Source organism: Chroicocephalus ridibundus, chromosome 10, assembly GCF_963924245.1.
Source record: "Chroicocephalus ridibundus chromosome 10, bChrRid1.1, whole genome shotgun sequence".
Lineage (NCBI taxonomy): Eukaryota > Metazoa > Chordata > Aves > Charadriiformes > Laridae > Chroicocephalus > Chroicocephalus ridibundus.
The window spans coordinates 8,046,767-8,061,458 of NC_086293.1; the positions used below are offsets into that span (position 1 = coordinate 8,046,767).

At 53.3% G+C, this 14,692-nt stretch overlaps 1 long non-coding RNA gene across 1 annotated transcript; it reads right to left on the reverse strand.

The window, feature by feature from the left end:
- Positions 1-7,585: 7,585 nt before the first annotated feature.
- Positions 7,586-14,603, reverse strand: LOC134521318 (uncharacterized). Its single transcript, XR_010072719.1, has 3 exons — positions 13,684-14,603; positions 10,104-12,708; positions 7,586-9,068 (listed from the first exon to the last, which is right to left on the reverse strand). It is a non-coding gene; the product is annotated as an uncharacterized LOC134521318 (long non-coding RNA).
- Positions 14,604-14,692: the final 89 nt, after the last annotated feature.

Sequence of the window (14,692 nt, forward strand, 5' to 3'; positions counted from 1 at the left end):
GTGGAGCATGAGGCAGCCACGAGCACAAGGAAGCTCCACGGCCAGGTCTTTGGGTGGTGAATTTTCTCCTTCGCCTCTCTGGGAGGCACTTTTGCTGCAGAGCTTGGAGACTTTCCCATCAATTTGTCAATGAGTTCTGGTCCAAAGACTACAAAATTATTCTCTGGCTTGTTCCTGCAGAAGCAGCAAACCAACCCCTCCTGTGCAAAAGCCAGAAGGCATGTGCAGTGGCTCAGGGCAGTTGTACCCACTTTGCGTCTGCACAACCTGACTGATGTAGGAGCCTTCTCCTTGGGCTGGTTCTGGCCTTTCCACTATGCAGGTCTCCAGGTAGATCTAGAAGCTCTGTGAAACTGTGGAGGAGCAAAGCTGTGTGCTTCCTTGGGGAATGTGGATATTTGCTTCCCTTTAAACATCTCCACAGCAAAAATCGAGGCTCCAAGAACCCCATTTTGCTGTTTTCTGTGACAAATTCTTAGAGGTCACAGAAGCCCAGAAGGGTTGAGGCTGGAGGTTCCTCCGAGGAGCCTCTGATCCAACCCGTGTCTCACAGCAGCATCCACTAAGGCAGGTACTGCATCCCAGTTGGCTATCCCAATATCTCCGAGGATGGAGATTCCACAGCCTCTCTGGGCAACCTGATGCAGTGTCTGACCACCCTCCCAGTGAAAAAATGTTTTTTTTATGCTTAACCATCATGTCCCATGCTTCCATTTGTTCCCATTGCCTCTTATCCTTTCACTGGGCACCCAAGAAAAGTCTATGTCCATCTTCAGGGTTTCAGGAAACCTCTGCATTGCTACAGAGTAGGGCATGCTTCCACCTGGGTGGAAGCAAAAAAATCAGATTTGCAGAGCCAAAAATTAATATATCTGGGAAATATTGGCCCAGCTCTTCTCAAAATGCTTTGGTTGGGATAGCTGCTTAAATGAGAACTTCAGACATCCCCACACTTTCTATAAAACCCAGGAGAGAAAGAGAGCTCATGTTTAAGCAGGGGCCAAGACCCCCCCCATGGGCTCCACCACCAAGGGAGGGCAGCTCCAATCTAATTAAACTGGGAAAACATTGTTGAGCATGACCGCTTCCCTTCTTCTCTACCACCGCTTCCTGAGCTCCAGGCTCCTTCCACAGGAGAATATTTAAGATTATTTACCCTTTTATCAATGGATTTTAAATGAGCAGGTATGGAAGCGGTGTGCCACCGCCTTTACGAAATTAGAGGAGGGGGCAGCTCCGAAGCTCCCTTTGGCATTAGACCCTCTAGAGTCTGTCACTGCGATCATGGAGCAGCACAGGGTATTTATGGGACTTAAAAAGTCAATAATACCTACTCTCAAGCCTGTCTCGTGCATGTTTGGGACACAAACTGCATGGTGTGTAATTGAATATATACCTACATACCCCATTTATAATCAAGCCTCCTTTTGTACACCAAAAAAAGAAGTCCTTTCTCCTAAGAAAACAGGCAGCGAGGAATGGCCCGAGACAGCGAGTGCAGGACCTGTTGGTGCTATCTGAGCACCTCCCCTTTGATCCGCTCACATCTCCATCGCTTCTCCGGCTCCACAGTTTTGGCGTCCTCGGCCGCCCGCCCCACGCACACGTCAGTTCCTCGGCAGCTTCTCCTGGGCGGCCGGGCTGTGTTCAAGAAGCAATTTCCTGCAGAGAAATATTTCTTTTTCAAGGAGCCTAAGTGGCAAGCTTCCTGGTGCGGGCTTTTCACAGGAAACAATTGCGAAAGCAGCTTCACCACCCACCAGGAAGGGCTGGAAATGAGCAGGGCGGGCGCAGGCTGCACCCAGCTGTGTGTCCCTAACCCAGCTCCCGCCCCATATGTGCCCAGGGGGTGAGTTTTGTGCCCCTCGCCCACCTCTCCCAAGCTGCTGCTGGGGTGCTGGCTTGGGGCAAGGGGAGGAGACGGATGGGGAAAACCTGAAATGGGTGCAGGCAGTGCAGAGCCTCCTGGGAAAGGTGCTGTGTCACCCCTCCAGCTCCCAGCCTGTCCCTCCAGTGGGAGAAGCTGAGAGAAGGTGGGAGAAGACGCCGTATCTTTGCCAGGCTTTGGCTCACCAGCCTTCGTGCTCTCCCTCCTCACTACTTTTCTGGGTCTGATTTCAAGCAGGGCCACCGAATACCAGGACAGTCTTCTCTCCCCACCCTGAGCTGGGTGGTCGCCGCTCCTCTGCCTGGTCCTGCAAGGTGCCTGGGTTTCTGGGTGCTCCTCTGCCACGCAAACCCAGCCAGGACTTTCCCTGCCACTGAAAGGGTGAGGCAGCCCAGCTCAGCCCTGCTGCGGCGGATCTGAGGCCGTCCCGGTGGCTTTGGCAGCACCATCTGGGATTTGCACCGTGACAAGATCAGAGGTGGACTCAGCAACGTGGCGGTGCACCACATCCCTGCCTATCAACGAAACCCCAAACTGCACCAATTAAGCCCTTAGCTGATGCAGAGATACTGGGGAAGGAGGTTGCACCATGCTGCCACTTCTCCATGCCTGGCTTTAAAGTCAATTATTTTTCATATCCTTTTCTTCCAACGAGCAGGGCAGGTCTCCCAGCCAGTGCACGTCCTCTCACAACGCTGCTTTTCGTGTAGTTGTTCTGGTTTTGGATGTATTTGGTGGCTACTAATTGACGGGCAGCCCAGGCTCCTGCCCTGCTTCAAGGTCTCACCAGCTGTGCTGTGGCAACACTGCTTTCTCATTGAGAAGTTTTTTCAGCCATCTGTGAAGATGCTCCGGTTCCTGAGGGTTGTTTTTTTCTTGCACCAAGTCCTCCGGTATTGCAACCCCTCACTGCGATTCAACTAAAACCAAACAAAACCCAAGAGGCCATTTCCGTGAAGCGTTACAGGAGCAAGGCGCTGGTTCCCCTTTCAGAGCATCGGAAAATGACTTCTGTTTTCCTCCCCGTGTTAGTCATGTTCAGCTGAACCCCACTGTTTTTCCCCCAAAAGTTTAGTTTCCAGGAAAAAAAGCTTTATTTTGAACACAAACCATCTCTTGGGACGATCTCTTTTTCGCTTCTTTTTGGTGCTTTTTATTTAGCGTATTTAACGGAACTCCAATTTGCTGTGGACTTGTTCAGCAATCCCTGCCGGTCACTGGTCCAGCCTGTTGGACACTCTTGGGTACACTCACAGCTTTCCAACGCACATATATGACCTGCAAGAACATGACCCAGCACAGGGGGAACTGGATCAGTTCTCAGGGAAGAGACTGGTCCCTTCCCAACTCACCACTGGCCTAACGTGTGATGCTGGGCAGGTCCCTACCCCCATCTGTATCCCGTTTCCAAGCCTTGAAATGGGAGTAAAGCCCCTCCATGCAGTGCTTCACTGGACCTAAGAGTTAGCAAGCAATATCTGAAACACCCACGGGGTGCAAGTCCCGTTTCCACCAGTGGCAGCAGTGCTTGGTGACAGAGGAACCAAAGCCTTCTTCATTCGTCTTCCTCGGCTTGCTGGCAACACTCTTCCTAACGCAGCCCATGCTGTTGCTGGCTGTGAGAGTTCATTGCTGTGAATGGTGAACTTGTCCACCAGGAACCCCCAGGTCTTTACCTGCAAAGCTGCTTTGCAGCTGGCTGGCCCCCATTGTGTACTGGTGCATGGGATTATTGCTCCCCAGGGGAAGGAGTTCATACTTCCCTTTGTTGGACTTCACAAAGCTTCTCTCTGCCCATCGAGGTCCCTCTGAATGGCAGCACGACCCTCTGATGGATCAGCCGCTCCTCCCAGTTTTGCATCTTCTAAAAGTTGGTGCACTTGGTCCCATCATCCAGGTCACTAACAAAGACGTTAAACGTATCGGGCCTGGTGCTGACCCTTGGGGCACACCACTGCCCTCCAGCTGGGCTCTGAGCTGCTAACCACAACCCTCGGAGCATGGCCATTCAGGCTGGTTTTAGTTCATCCCACTGCAGGCCAGAAAGGACGCACCAGCGTTGTCTGGAGAAGGAGACCTGCCCTCTGAGTGCCGTAGGCCTGTCTCGCTGTGCCTGCCTGGCTGCTGAGACACAGCAAAGATGTCCTGGCTGCGGCCTTGCTCCTCCTGTGCCTGGCTTTACAGCTGGTCCCATGGTTCCTTTGGTTCCTTGCTGTGCTGTAGGTCAAGGAGGAAGATGCCCCAATTTCCCCAGATATCCTCCGAGCCCCTCGGTGTGGCATCAAGCAATGTATCTATGTCACAACAGCCAAGCCCTGGAAGCTTTGCTGGACCCAGTCTATCACCCCAGCAAACACAGCGGACAAGACACTGGATGGTACCAGCACAAGGCAGCAATGCACGAGAGGTCATCGTCAAAGGCACTTGCTAGATCCCACCCAAGACACCATGTGCGTTGCTGTGCCCACTGGCAGCATCATCTCTGAAGGGTTCTCGAGGGTCTGGGGCTTGCTCGAGCGTGGCTTGTAGGGGCCAGCTTTGGTGGCCAAAGGGGACTTGGGGGAAACCTTCCCAGCTGTAATGACAGCCCAGCTTTCACAGGTGCTGCTGTAGCTGGGCTGGCCCTGGGGCACACGCAAAGCCAGGGGGGCAGGGAGAGCTCACATCATAGACATGCTTCTCCATATCTGACCGCTGACCACAACACGAGGGGACACGTGGCCTGGGGACACACAGGGCACACGGGAAGTGGGATCCTGCAAGTAGCTTGTGCCGTTTCAGCACAGGCGTGCGTTGTGCCTGTGTGTCACCGTTTCTTCACTCCCGCTTTGAAAAGCGAGGAAGCAGCGAGCAGAGAAAAGAGGTGACCAGGCAACTTTTAAGCAAACACATCCCGGGGAATGAGTCACCGGCTTTGCGTAAGAAGCCAGACTCATCTCTGGAGGGAGAGGGGCAGGCAGGGCAGCAGGCAAGATGAACGCTCCGGGGAGATGCCTGCAGTGTGATTAAAAGGTAACTTGGACCTTGCGTTCAGAGACCCGGCTGAGATGGCAGGTGGAGGTGTGAGATCAAAGCCGAGCAGGCTCTGGGCGCTCCCACGCAGGGAGCCCGTCCCAGCCCCGCAAACCGGCTGGCCATGGGGACACGGTGGCGGGAGCACAGCTCATCAGGGCTGCTCCCAGGAGCTGGAGACATCACAGCATCCACCTAACCCAAGCTTTTCTCAGGAAAGGTCCGGGTGGTGGCATTTCTCACGGGGAACGTTATTTCCTTGAAAACCACGGGTATTCAGGTCAAGTAAAAGCTATTAGCAAAGTGGCATCAGACGCATTGAGCCAGTTGAGTCAGAAGGTAATTTCCAACAGCATATAAGGTAATTTCCAAGGATGAGGAGTGTTTCGTCACCGTTGTTTTCCTGGTGACATCTTCAGCTGTTTTGCTTTTAACAATCAGCCTTTTGTTTACTATTTTAGCTTATTTCCCCACGGAAAGCCTTTCATTTACTCCCCAACATTACCTGTAGCTTTCCATCTGAGTGGGTGAAGAAGGAGGTGGAAGAGGAACAGCTCTTCAGCAGCGTGGCCACTGTGCCAGAAATTATACTTTTTTTTTTAAAGCTATTCATAAAGATAATGAGAGATGAAAAGGTTGTGTCGGGAGGGAGATCTCCTCTGGTTGGAAAACATGAGATACGAGAGCGCCGCTGTCTTTTCTGCCGGGGCCCTGGCATTTCTGATCTTATCTCTCCCAGGGTTTGCCCTACGGGGCAGATGCCACGGAAGGGCAGGCGAGGTGGATGGACGGGAGAGGAGCCCGCCGAGGGACTCACACCCATCCGCGAGGGGCTGCAAGGCCTCAAAGAGAAAAGAAAATCTGTCTGAAAAAAAAAAACAAAATAAAAAAATCTCAGAGTCCAGACTTGTTGGGTGAAAGGTGTTGGAAATGCAAATTATTAATTTAAAGAAGTGGGACAGGAACCAGGGGTGCCAGGCTGAGCTGTTATCTGCTGCATCAGCTGCGAGTCTGGCTCAGTATTTCAAAATAAAATTAGACTTGCAGTATATGTCTTTAAATATTTAAATTACTTTCAGTAATTCATATGGTGACATTTAAACAAAGTACACCAAGCAAACGGCTCCCAGTGCTAAAAGGAAATGTTTGCAGGTAATAATATTTAATTTAAGAGGGAACAGCTGATATCAAGGCAGAATCTTAATGCTGATTTCAACCTACATTCCTCTCTGAACCAAGCAATGAAGAATAAATCCCTGGGCCTGGGAGCAGTGAAACGCGCAGAGTGATGCGATTGAAGTGCTGGTCCCAGGCACCCCAGCAGAGCTGCAAATTGCGCCCGTGCCAAAATATTTGCAGGATCGGGGCCCCTGTGCGGACTTGCTTCCTGGGCTCCCAAAAGTGGGGATGGGCAGCTCCAGGGTGGGAGCTGAGGAGCGCCAGGCTTGGCCTTGGCAACCCCTCCTGCCCCTCTCTGCGGCACCTTCCCCCCTCCCCTGCGCGCCCGCGGCCTTCTTGGCCCCTTCCCCGTGACTCTGCGTTGGTAACTGAAGGTGAAATCCAGCCCGGGTACAAACAAGCAAAACTCAATGAAGTCAACTTACACACGGGGCTGTTGGTGCTCCCGGCCAATTTGGAGAGCTTAGCCGGCTCTGTTACATCAGTCACACTGGATTTCATAACATTAGACATTTCAATGAGGGTGACTCATTCTCCCTTGAAGTGTATTGTATGTATGAGCAAAGATGATTAACTTTTGCTGAATGGTATGATTTCTGGGATGGGAACTGCTATTAATTAGGAGCGGATCTCAGATGTTCACAAACCCTGTTTTCATGGCCTACTTTGTATATTTTTCTCCATTCTACGTGTTTTTTTAGCTCAGGATAAATACTAAAGTGCGCTTCCCTGCTATCTGCTAAAGCAGCCAGATGTCCAGCGAAGGCATCTGACTTTCACGGCCAGGCACGGCCCAGGGCTGTCAGTTCCTGTGGCCGAGCTCCAGCGACCTGCCCCAAAAATCTCTGTTTTCACATTAAAAGCACACAAAACAAAACAAAAGAGAGCTTCCAGCCATTGCAAGTGCGGCAGATAAAGTAGCAAGGGAAGTAAAATAAGCTTAAATGGCTCAGAATGTAAAATGTAAAGAATTACCCTTCCCCATCCTCCCCCAAAATTTTCTTTATCAAAAGAAACACAGTTGGGGGCTTGTGCTAATCTCATGCTTCTGACTGTTGAGGGTTGAGCTTTTGGGGTTAGCAACACCAGGGACCTTTGGGATAAAGAGTCTCCCAGGTTTGGGGAGAAATGTACTGTACTGGCTGCAGAACAGGACGATTTGCAAGTGCAAAGGTCAGGATGCTCAGCGGCTTCAGCCGCACCTGCAGCGCCCGACACGGTGGTCCTTTGTGAAGCCTGAAGGTATGAAGACCAGCCTGCTTGCAAAAGCCAGAGGAGGCAGGTGTGGGACGGAGTTGTCCTTCCCCACCCCACCCCAGGCACGGGCCCCAGGCAGCGCCAGGGGGATGCTGAGGAGCAGCCAGGGCCGAAGCTGGGGACCCGGCCGGCCAGGCCATTCAGTGGCATCTTGCCATCACCTTGTGACTCCCAGCAACCCCATTCTGATGACAAGGTGCCCTCCCAGCCTGTGAGCTCCCTCCCGCGCCATCCCACAGCACCGATCGACACACCGTCCCACAGAGCCAAACGCTCCTCGCTGCTCCGGCTCCATCGCTGCTGTGGGCAGCAAAACAGTCTCAGGAATAGACAAACTGTGGCCAAACTCTCTGCCTGGCCAGCGAGGAGCTGGAGGCAGGTTTCTTGTCCTTGGTTCCTGGCAAGTCAACTAGGACTTCCAGAGAGAGAAAGGACAGGCCACGGCTCAGCCTGGTACTCCGCCAGCAGGGATGAGGCTCGTCTGCTTTGCCCAGCACCCCCATCATCATGCACCCCCCCGGCACTTACGGTCGCTTCTCAAATGTCAGGCAGGGGCTGTGGGCAGTGGTTGTGCAAACAAAGGTCACTGGATCTGCGCTTTTCCCCTTCCATCAGCTGAGGCCGCACGAAGCTCCTGGGCACAGGCTGGGGGTCGGGTCCTGCTCCGCGGGAGACAGCCACAACGAGTGCAGGCAAAGCCCGAGAGGAGCAAACCTTGCCCATCTTTTTAACTGATCGAGACCGGGATTGCTGAATTTTTCAGTCAAAACTGGGATGAAAGGGACGGGCGTCTCTGTGCGAATGGGGGGTGAGCAGTGAATCCGCCCGTGTGGCTGGCCAGCCCTGACCCGGGGCGTTTTGGAAACCTCTGGGGTAGGGACCTGCTTGGTGTCCTCTGCTCCTCCGGCCTGCCACCAGGCAGCCCCTCTTCCCTGGCAGCGCGGGGTGACCCGCTCTGGCTCGGGCACTGCAACCAGGCTGGTGGCAGCAGACCTGGAAGCACCCGCTGCCCAAGCTTCCCCGTAACCACCGCGGCTCCCAGGCTTGCTCTCAAAAGCTGGGAGGTGTGGGAGCGTTAAAAGGCTTCTCCTTTCAGACTCAGCGGCGAGGAATGTGCATTCGAAACAGAGATAGGGCTGGTTTCTCTCGAGCTCATGGGAGGACATCACTTCTCCTGCACGCCAATCCAACCGTGAGAATCTTTGAGATAAAGTGGCATCTAGGGATGTGGGAAAACCCCACAATTTGCCTAAAATGGGGCTGTTTGCACTAGCAAACTGTAGATGGAAGTGTGGATGAGTGATTCAGGCACAAGTCTGGGACACGTGAGCCACTGCCCAAACTCCAGGCTGAGCCACGCAGCCCCAAGGGTTTCCTTGGAGACTGACGCAGAAGGGGCTGCTCCTCCTGAGGCTCCTTCTCCCAGCCTTACCCGGCAAAGGAACACCCTAAATCCCATCCCCACCAAGAGAACCGGCAAGGCCCCACCACGCCGCCGGAGGAAGGGGTATTGCTGGGAGCCCGGCGGGTGGTTTCCCTCCCCTCGCAGCGGTTTTCCTGCTGCGCAGCTCACTCACGCTTCTAAAAATGTACGCTGGAGCGACTGTCTCTAAGGCGATTTCCATAACAATGGGTGCAGAAGAACAATCCATGCTGCTGGTGTGCCTGGCTCGCTCGCTCGCTCGCACGCATGCCGAGGAACGGGCACGCTGCGATTTCAGCGGTGAGACGCCTATGTGAATGAGAGAAAAAAAATGAGTATTTAACCATTTTGCTCTCGATAGCTGCTAGAAAGCTCCCCAGGGGACCCGCTGTCCATTGCCCAGCCAGGGGCAATGCCCTTGCTCCCCCCTGCCTTGCCCGGGGGATAGAGCCTGTCCCCGGGTCAGTGCCAGACCGCTGTAGCCTGTAGGCATAAAAACACCCAACACCACGGGTACAAAATGACAGAAAGCGCTTCCACACCCTGCCCACCGAAGTGGCTTACCGGTGCCTTGCGACTGCCCAGTAAAGACACACCAGTGCAGGCAGACGGCAGAGGGGAAGGACCAGCGCCGGCTGCAAGGTGCTTCCGTGGGCTCCTAACACCAGCCAACAGCTCGTGCTTCATCCGAGGCCTCGGCCCTTGAGAGGCCGCGAGTTACACAAAACCCCCGAGTGTTGCTCTTTCACCTCACAGCTCGGGGCGCCCAGCCCCAGCCAATTCCCCCCCCGGCTACGCTCCTTCCCCCCATCTTTTCTGGCTGACCCGTTAAATCCAACACTCCGCCACTGCCTCCGGCTTGAATCGCTCGCATCCTGCCATTACAGCTTTGTTTAAATCCGTGCGGAGCTCAACCTGTTGTCAGACATACACTAATTTGTGTGTTTCTAATTATTTGTTTCCATCTTAAAACCTGTTTTTCAGCAGATTGCAGCTTTATTTTAATACGTGCTTGGCTAGAGCTCGATATACTGGTTGCCAGTAACCTAGACACAAATGGGCTTGCATTGCACAGGGGGAGCGGGGGGGGGGGGAAGAGACTGAGTTAAACTGAATTAAAAGCCTGTTCATAAAAATGAATTAAGCAAAACCATGAAACAAGCGGCAGTTTTGCATCACAGAAGATTCTGCTTTTATATTCCTCTGTTTCTACCCCTTGAAATAAGATGAATCCCAGCACTCGCAAAAGGGCATTTGAAACATCTCCTGACAGATACGCTTTGACCACCTCCATTCTATGTGATTAAAGCTCTTAAACTTCTGTTTAATCCTTTTTTTACTCACACGCTTGGCATTAAGGACTCGCTCAGGAATGCGTGACCCAACCAGGATCATTTTCCACCTGCTTTCCCAGGATGCGAGTGCAGGAAGTCGGGCACCGTCCTCAGCCTCTTCGCTCAAGCAACGCCCTGCCAGCAGCCTCTTACCCTGCCAGCAGCAGGCTGGGTGCTTTGGTCCTTGGTCATTTCCACACAAGTCTTCACAGGGCAGAAGAAGTAGCTGAAAGCAAGCTGGGGTGCTCCTTCCAGGCAGACGGCATCGCTGCAACACACCAGGCAGCCTAACTGGTGCTCCGGGACCTGCCCTTGTTTCCTTCTTTCTCTGGAGCTCTTTCTCCTCCGCTGAGGATTTTGGGGTCTCTGATTTAAATGCAGATTAGAAAACTTACTCTGAGGCAATTAAACCGAAAGAAAAACCATTATGTTATTCACTGGCAAATACTGACTTTTTAGTGTGTCAGTTTACTGACTTTCTGCATAACATACTGGGCTGGCTGCCCGGCCGGCCGGCCTGGGAGAGCAGGAAGGGTGCTGTGGTGCTTCCAGGGGGCTGGGGACATCCTCCCCCGCTCCTGGGCAGGACCCTGGGCCGACCAAAGCTGGAACAGCTACAGAAAGGTCCAGTCTAGGTTTAGCCCGTGATAGTGCTGGCTGCTCCCTGCGTTAGTGCTGGGATGGGGGGAGTCATTTGCAGGGGGAGATGCTCAGCAGCAGCAACCACCGAGCAGGTCCCCACCCCACGGTGTTTCACCCTCAGCTCCTGTCTTCTTCAGGTCCAGGACACAGTGCCGGTCCCTTCCCATCCTTCATGTGCACGGCCCTGCCCTCGCTGGTGATGGATGGAGAAGTCACCTGCCCACTGTATCTGTGTTAAACCCTTCACACTCAGCCACGTCAGCCCATCTTGCTGGAAAGCCATGAGGAAGCCTTGGTTTAAATGGCCAAATGTAGGGACACAAGACTCCAACATGCAGCTTCACAGTCAAATCTGCCTATCCTGCAGGGATGGAGAAGGCTCCACAACTAACCCTGTGAATGGGTGGTTTAAGAATCAAGTCCTGACTGAAGCTGCTCGCAAGAGTCTCGCCTTTGGCTTCCTCTCCCTAGCTCCCTGCATGTGTGAAAACCCAGCAAGAGCATCCCACAGGATGAAAGCTTCATCCCCCACAGCACAGGAGTTGTGGGTTGCCCTCCAGGACAGGCAGGAGCCACAGGAGGAGCCGGCAGCCACACGAGGAGCATGCATCTGGCAGCACGTTGTTTTCCCAGTGCAGCCTGGCCTCCAGCTGTCTCCATCATCAGCCACAGAGGGAGAGTGAAATCCTTGCTCAGTTTTTTCCAGCGGTGAACGCGGGTTAAGGACACTCTGATTTCTCTGCAGGCTTTATGTCAGTGGACATAGGGGCTCAAAAACTTATGCGACCAGTAGGGTGTGAGGATACACCTCCCAGGAGGAACTCCTAGAAGCAAGCCGCTTCCCTGTGTCGACGGCGTGGCCTGGGACTTTGGAGGAGGCTCTCAGTTTCAGTACACAGTCCAGAGCACCTGGGAAAGGCATCTTGCTCCTGGTGTGCAGAGGCCCAGCTGGAAGGCTGATGGCGTGCAGCATCTCCACGTGAGCACCAGTGACCTTCTCCTTCTTGCAGGTCTTGGACTCTGCGGGGTACGTGGCCCGGGCCAGGCCCTCCATCGGTACCAGACACTTGGCAGCAGCATGAAGGTCACCTGGGAAAAGGCATTTGCCAGGCCAAATTTTGATGTGGGCACCAGCAGCGAGATGCACTGGAGGTGGTGGCCACTGCCTTCTGGTTTCATCATTGCAGAGCAGCATCTCGTCCAGACACAGCTGCCTCCACCTGCCGGCTGAGCCAGTGGGGACACAGAGGGCCCATCACCTCCTTGTAGCCTTTCCCTATTTCTGCCCAAAGACATTTTCTGTGAGTTTCTGCTCCTTTTTATTATTTTTTTTTTTGCTAAAAAGGAAAGAAAAAGGGAAGAGACGCACTTGATGTTAAGGAAATCTAACAGAGCGTGCAGCAATCCAACTGCTCAGACACATATGCCGCCTTCCTTCTGCTCTGTACCAGCGAGGCTGTGCCATATTTAGATCTGGCTCCATCTCTTGCAAACTCGACCAACTGTTCCTCCACAGTGTCATCTTAGCTTGTTTACCCCCAAACTGTTCACTGAAATCCTCAATTCAGTGAGAGGAAAAAAAAAAAAAAGTTAAAAAAATAAAGTAGGTTTTTCTTTTTAATGACAGGAAAAGCACTAAACGTCAAGAGAGCCAGATCGCAACACTGCTGGGTGGAGAGGTCAAAAGATCCCTTGGTGAGTCACCATCTTCACCAGGGACCTGCTGTGTGTGCCAGCAGCCGTGCTTCCTAGAAATCGGCTCTGCCGCGGCAGCGGGGTCAGCCCTGCGCTGGCTGCCAGGGCCACGTCCGGCCAGACGAGTCATCGGCCCGCGGGATGCTCCTACTGTAAGCGTGCTCCCAGATGAGCGGCGAGTTCAGTGACCACAGGTGAAGGCAGGCAAAGAGCCGTGGTCATGTTTGCCGGTGGTGTAACTCCCCCGAGGAGCCGCCCCAAGCAGAAGCACTGCACACCTGCAAAGCAAATGGGTAAGAGTCTCCCTGAGGGAAAGGCTGCCACAAGTAGGAAACACGGGAAAGGACAGAGGACATTTCCCTACCTTCCTCATTGTGCTAAACCACTACAAGTTCACCCCAGTGTTTGGGCATTGGTTTTGGGACCAGGAGCCAGGCAGAGATGGTCTTGCCCAGTGCTTTCACCCACGGTTATGTCATGCACAAGGCAGAAGTGAGCCCTTGTCCTCCTGCACACGGTGGGGAGTCTTGGAGGCTTCTCGTCGAACATCTACATCCCTTCCTGGCTTGCCCTTGATGTCAACATACTGCTGTCTACTGGAGGATCTGGTGACAATGTGTCCTGCAGCCTTGCAGGACGCTGCGACATGCAGCATCTCAGCCCTCCCACCAGCTCTGGGGCTTGTATTGACGAACCTTTCTCATGCTTGAGGCAGATCTTACGGAGTTAAGAGCGTTTTCTTGGCTTGCTGTGCCAGTGGAAGAGCGACTTACAGCACAGCAGATGGATGAAATTCTAATTTGGGTTTCACATGATTTATATAAATAGGCTTAGACGAGGTTGCGCATAGATGGCGCAGTCATCTGCCAGCTTTGCTCTGTTTACCTTAAGACCCTCTCCTCCCTTCCCACTAATCTTACAGAGCACCCCGGTAACGTCTAGTGCATTCGCAGTGACGAGTCATCTCAGCCGGTGCCATCCCCCTGCAAACCACACAGAGCAGGTCTGGCCTCCCAGTAACACAAAGCCACCCCAGCTCCCTGGGGACAGCATTTATGTTCATCCCTCAACACAAGGGACAGCTTGCCAAGGAACACACCAGAGCCACAACTCCCCCGGGTGGCTCAGGAGACTGGGGACAGGGGGTATGGACCATGCTGCTTCCTACCCAGGTGAGGGGGGACAAGAATGGGGCTGCCCCATCTCCTCCACTCAGTCATAGGACACCAATTTCTGGCAGTGCTCCTCCTCACCTGTGGGTGCTCAGAGTGAAAGGACACCAGTGGGGCCACTGCCACCCTCGTGAAGATGACACAGCAGCTCCCTCCTCCTCCTTCTCCCCACCAGTGCATCACAAAGGAGCCTCCACCACATCCTAATGAGGAAAAAAAACCAACAAGACATCTTTATGGGGTTTAATTAGAAACCCCGGCCTCATCCCCACTGCTCCTCTGTCCCCTGAAGGGTGGCATGGGCTGGCGAAGCTGCCAAGAAGGGACTTACGACAAACAGATGAAAGTCTGGCTCCTGTGGGGCTCCAGCACACATCTGCTGAACATCTCCATCACGTTTATTCTCTCCTAGAAAACAAGCGTGACATGATCCCAGCAGTCCTGTTTTATTTACGCAGCCACCAGAAGCTGGTTATGCGATAGCTGCATCTTCCCTGGATACGGCTCAGGGGGTTAATCCATGCCTGGTGCAGAGGACAGTGGAAGGGCTCTGGTTTTAGCATCCATCAACCTCAAGATATCCCTATGTCCGAGCTGCAGGGTGATCAACGCCATAAACACCAAGTCTAGGCTGCAACGGGAACTCAGACAGAGGTTTCTCCAGTTTGAGGGCCAAAAGCCAGACTGCTAAACAGACCAACTCCACTCAAAGTACTCCAGCCCAACACTTTGTCATGCAGCACCTCTGCCTTTTGAGGTGCCTTTGCCCCCAGCAAAATGAACATCATCACAAAGTGGATGCGTAATTTGGGACAGAAACCGGTGGAAACACCATTAAGCTTCCCCAGAGGATGCTCTCTTTGCATCCTTCGTTTTACAACCTGATCTTCTATGGAAACAAGGTTTCCGCAGCCATACCGCCCGTGCACCCTCTTCTCCGCCTCTCCTTTTTTATGGACACTTTCAGCCATTCTGTACAGGGGCTCCCAGTTATTACGGGAATGTAAATTTTGTGAAGTCTGATGAGGAGCCGATGAGCACATGTTTAGCTTTTACTGGCCAGCGAGAGCCCACGCACACCCTTTACCCC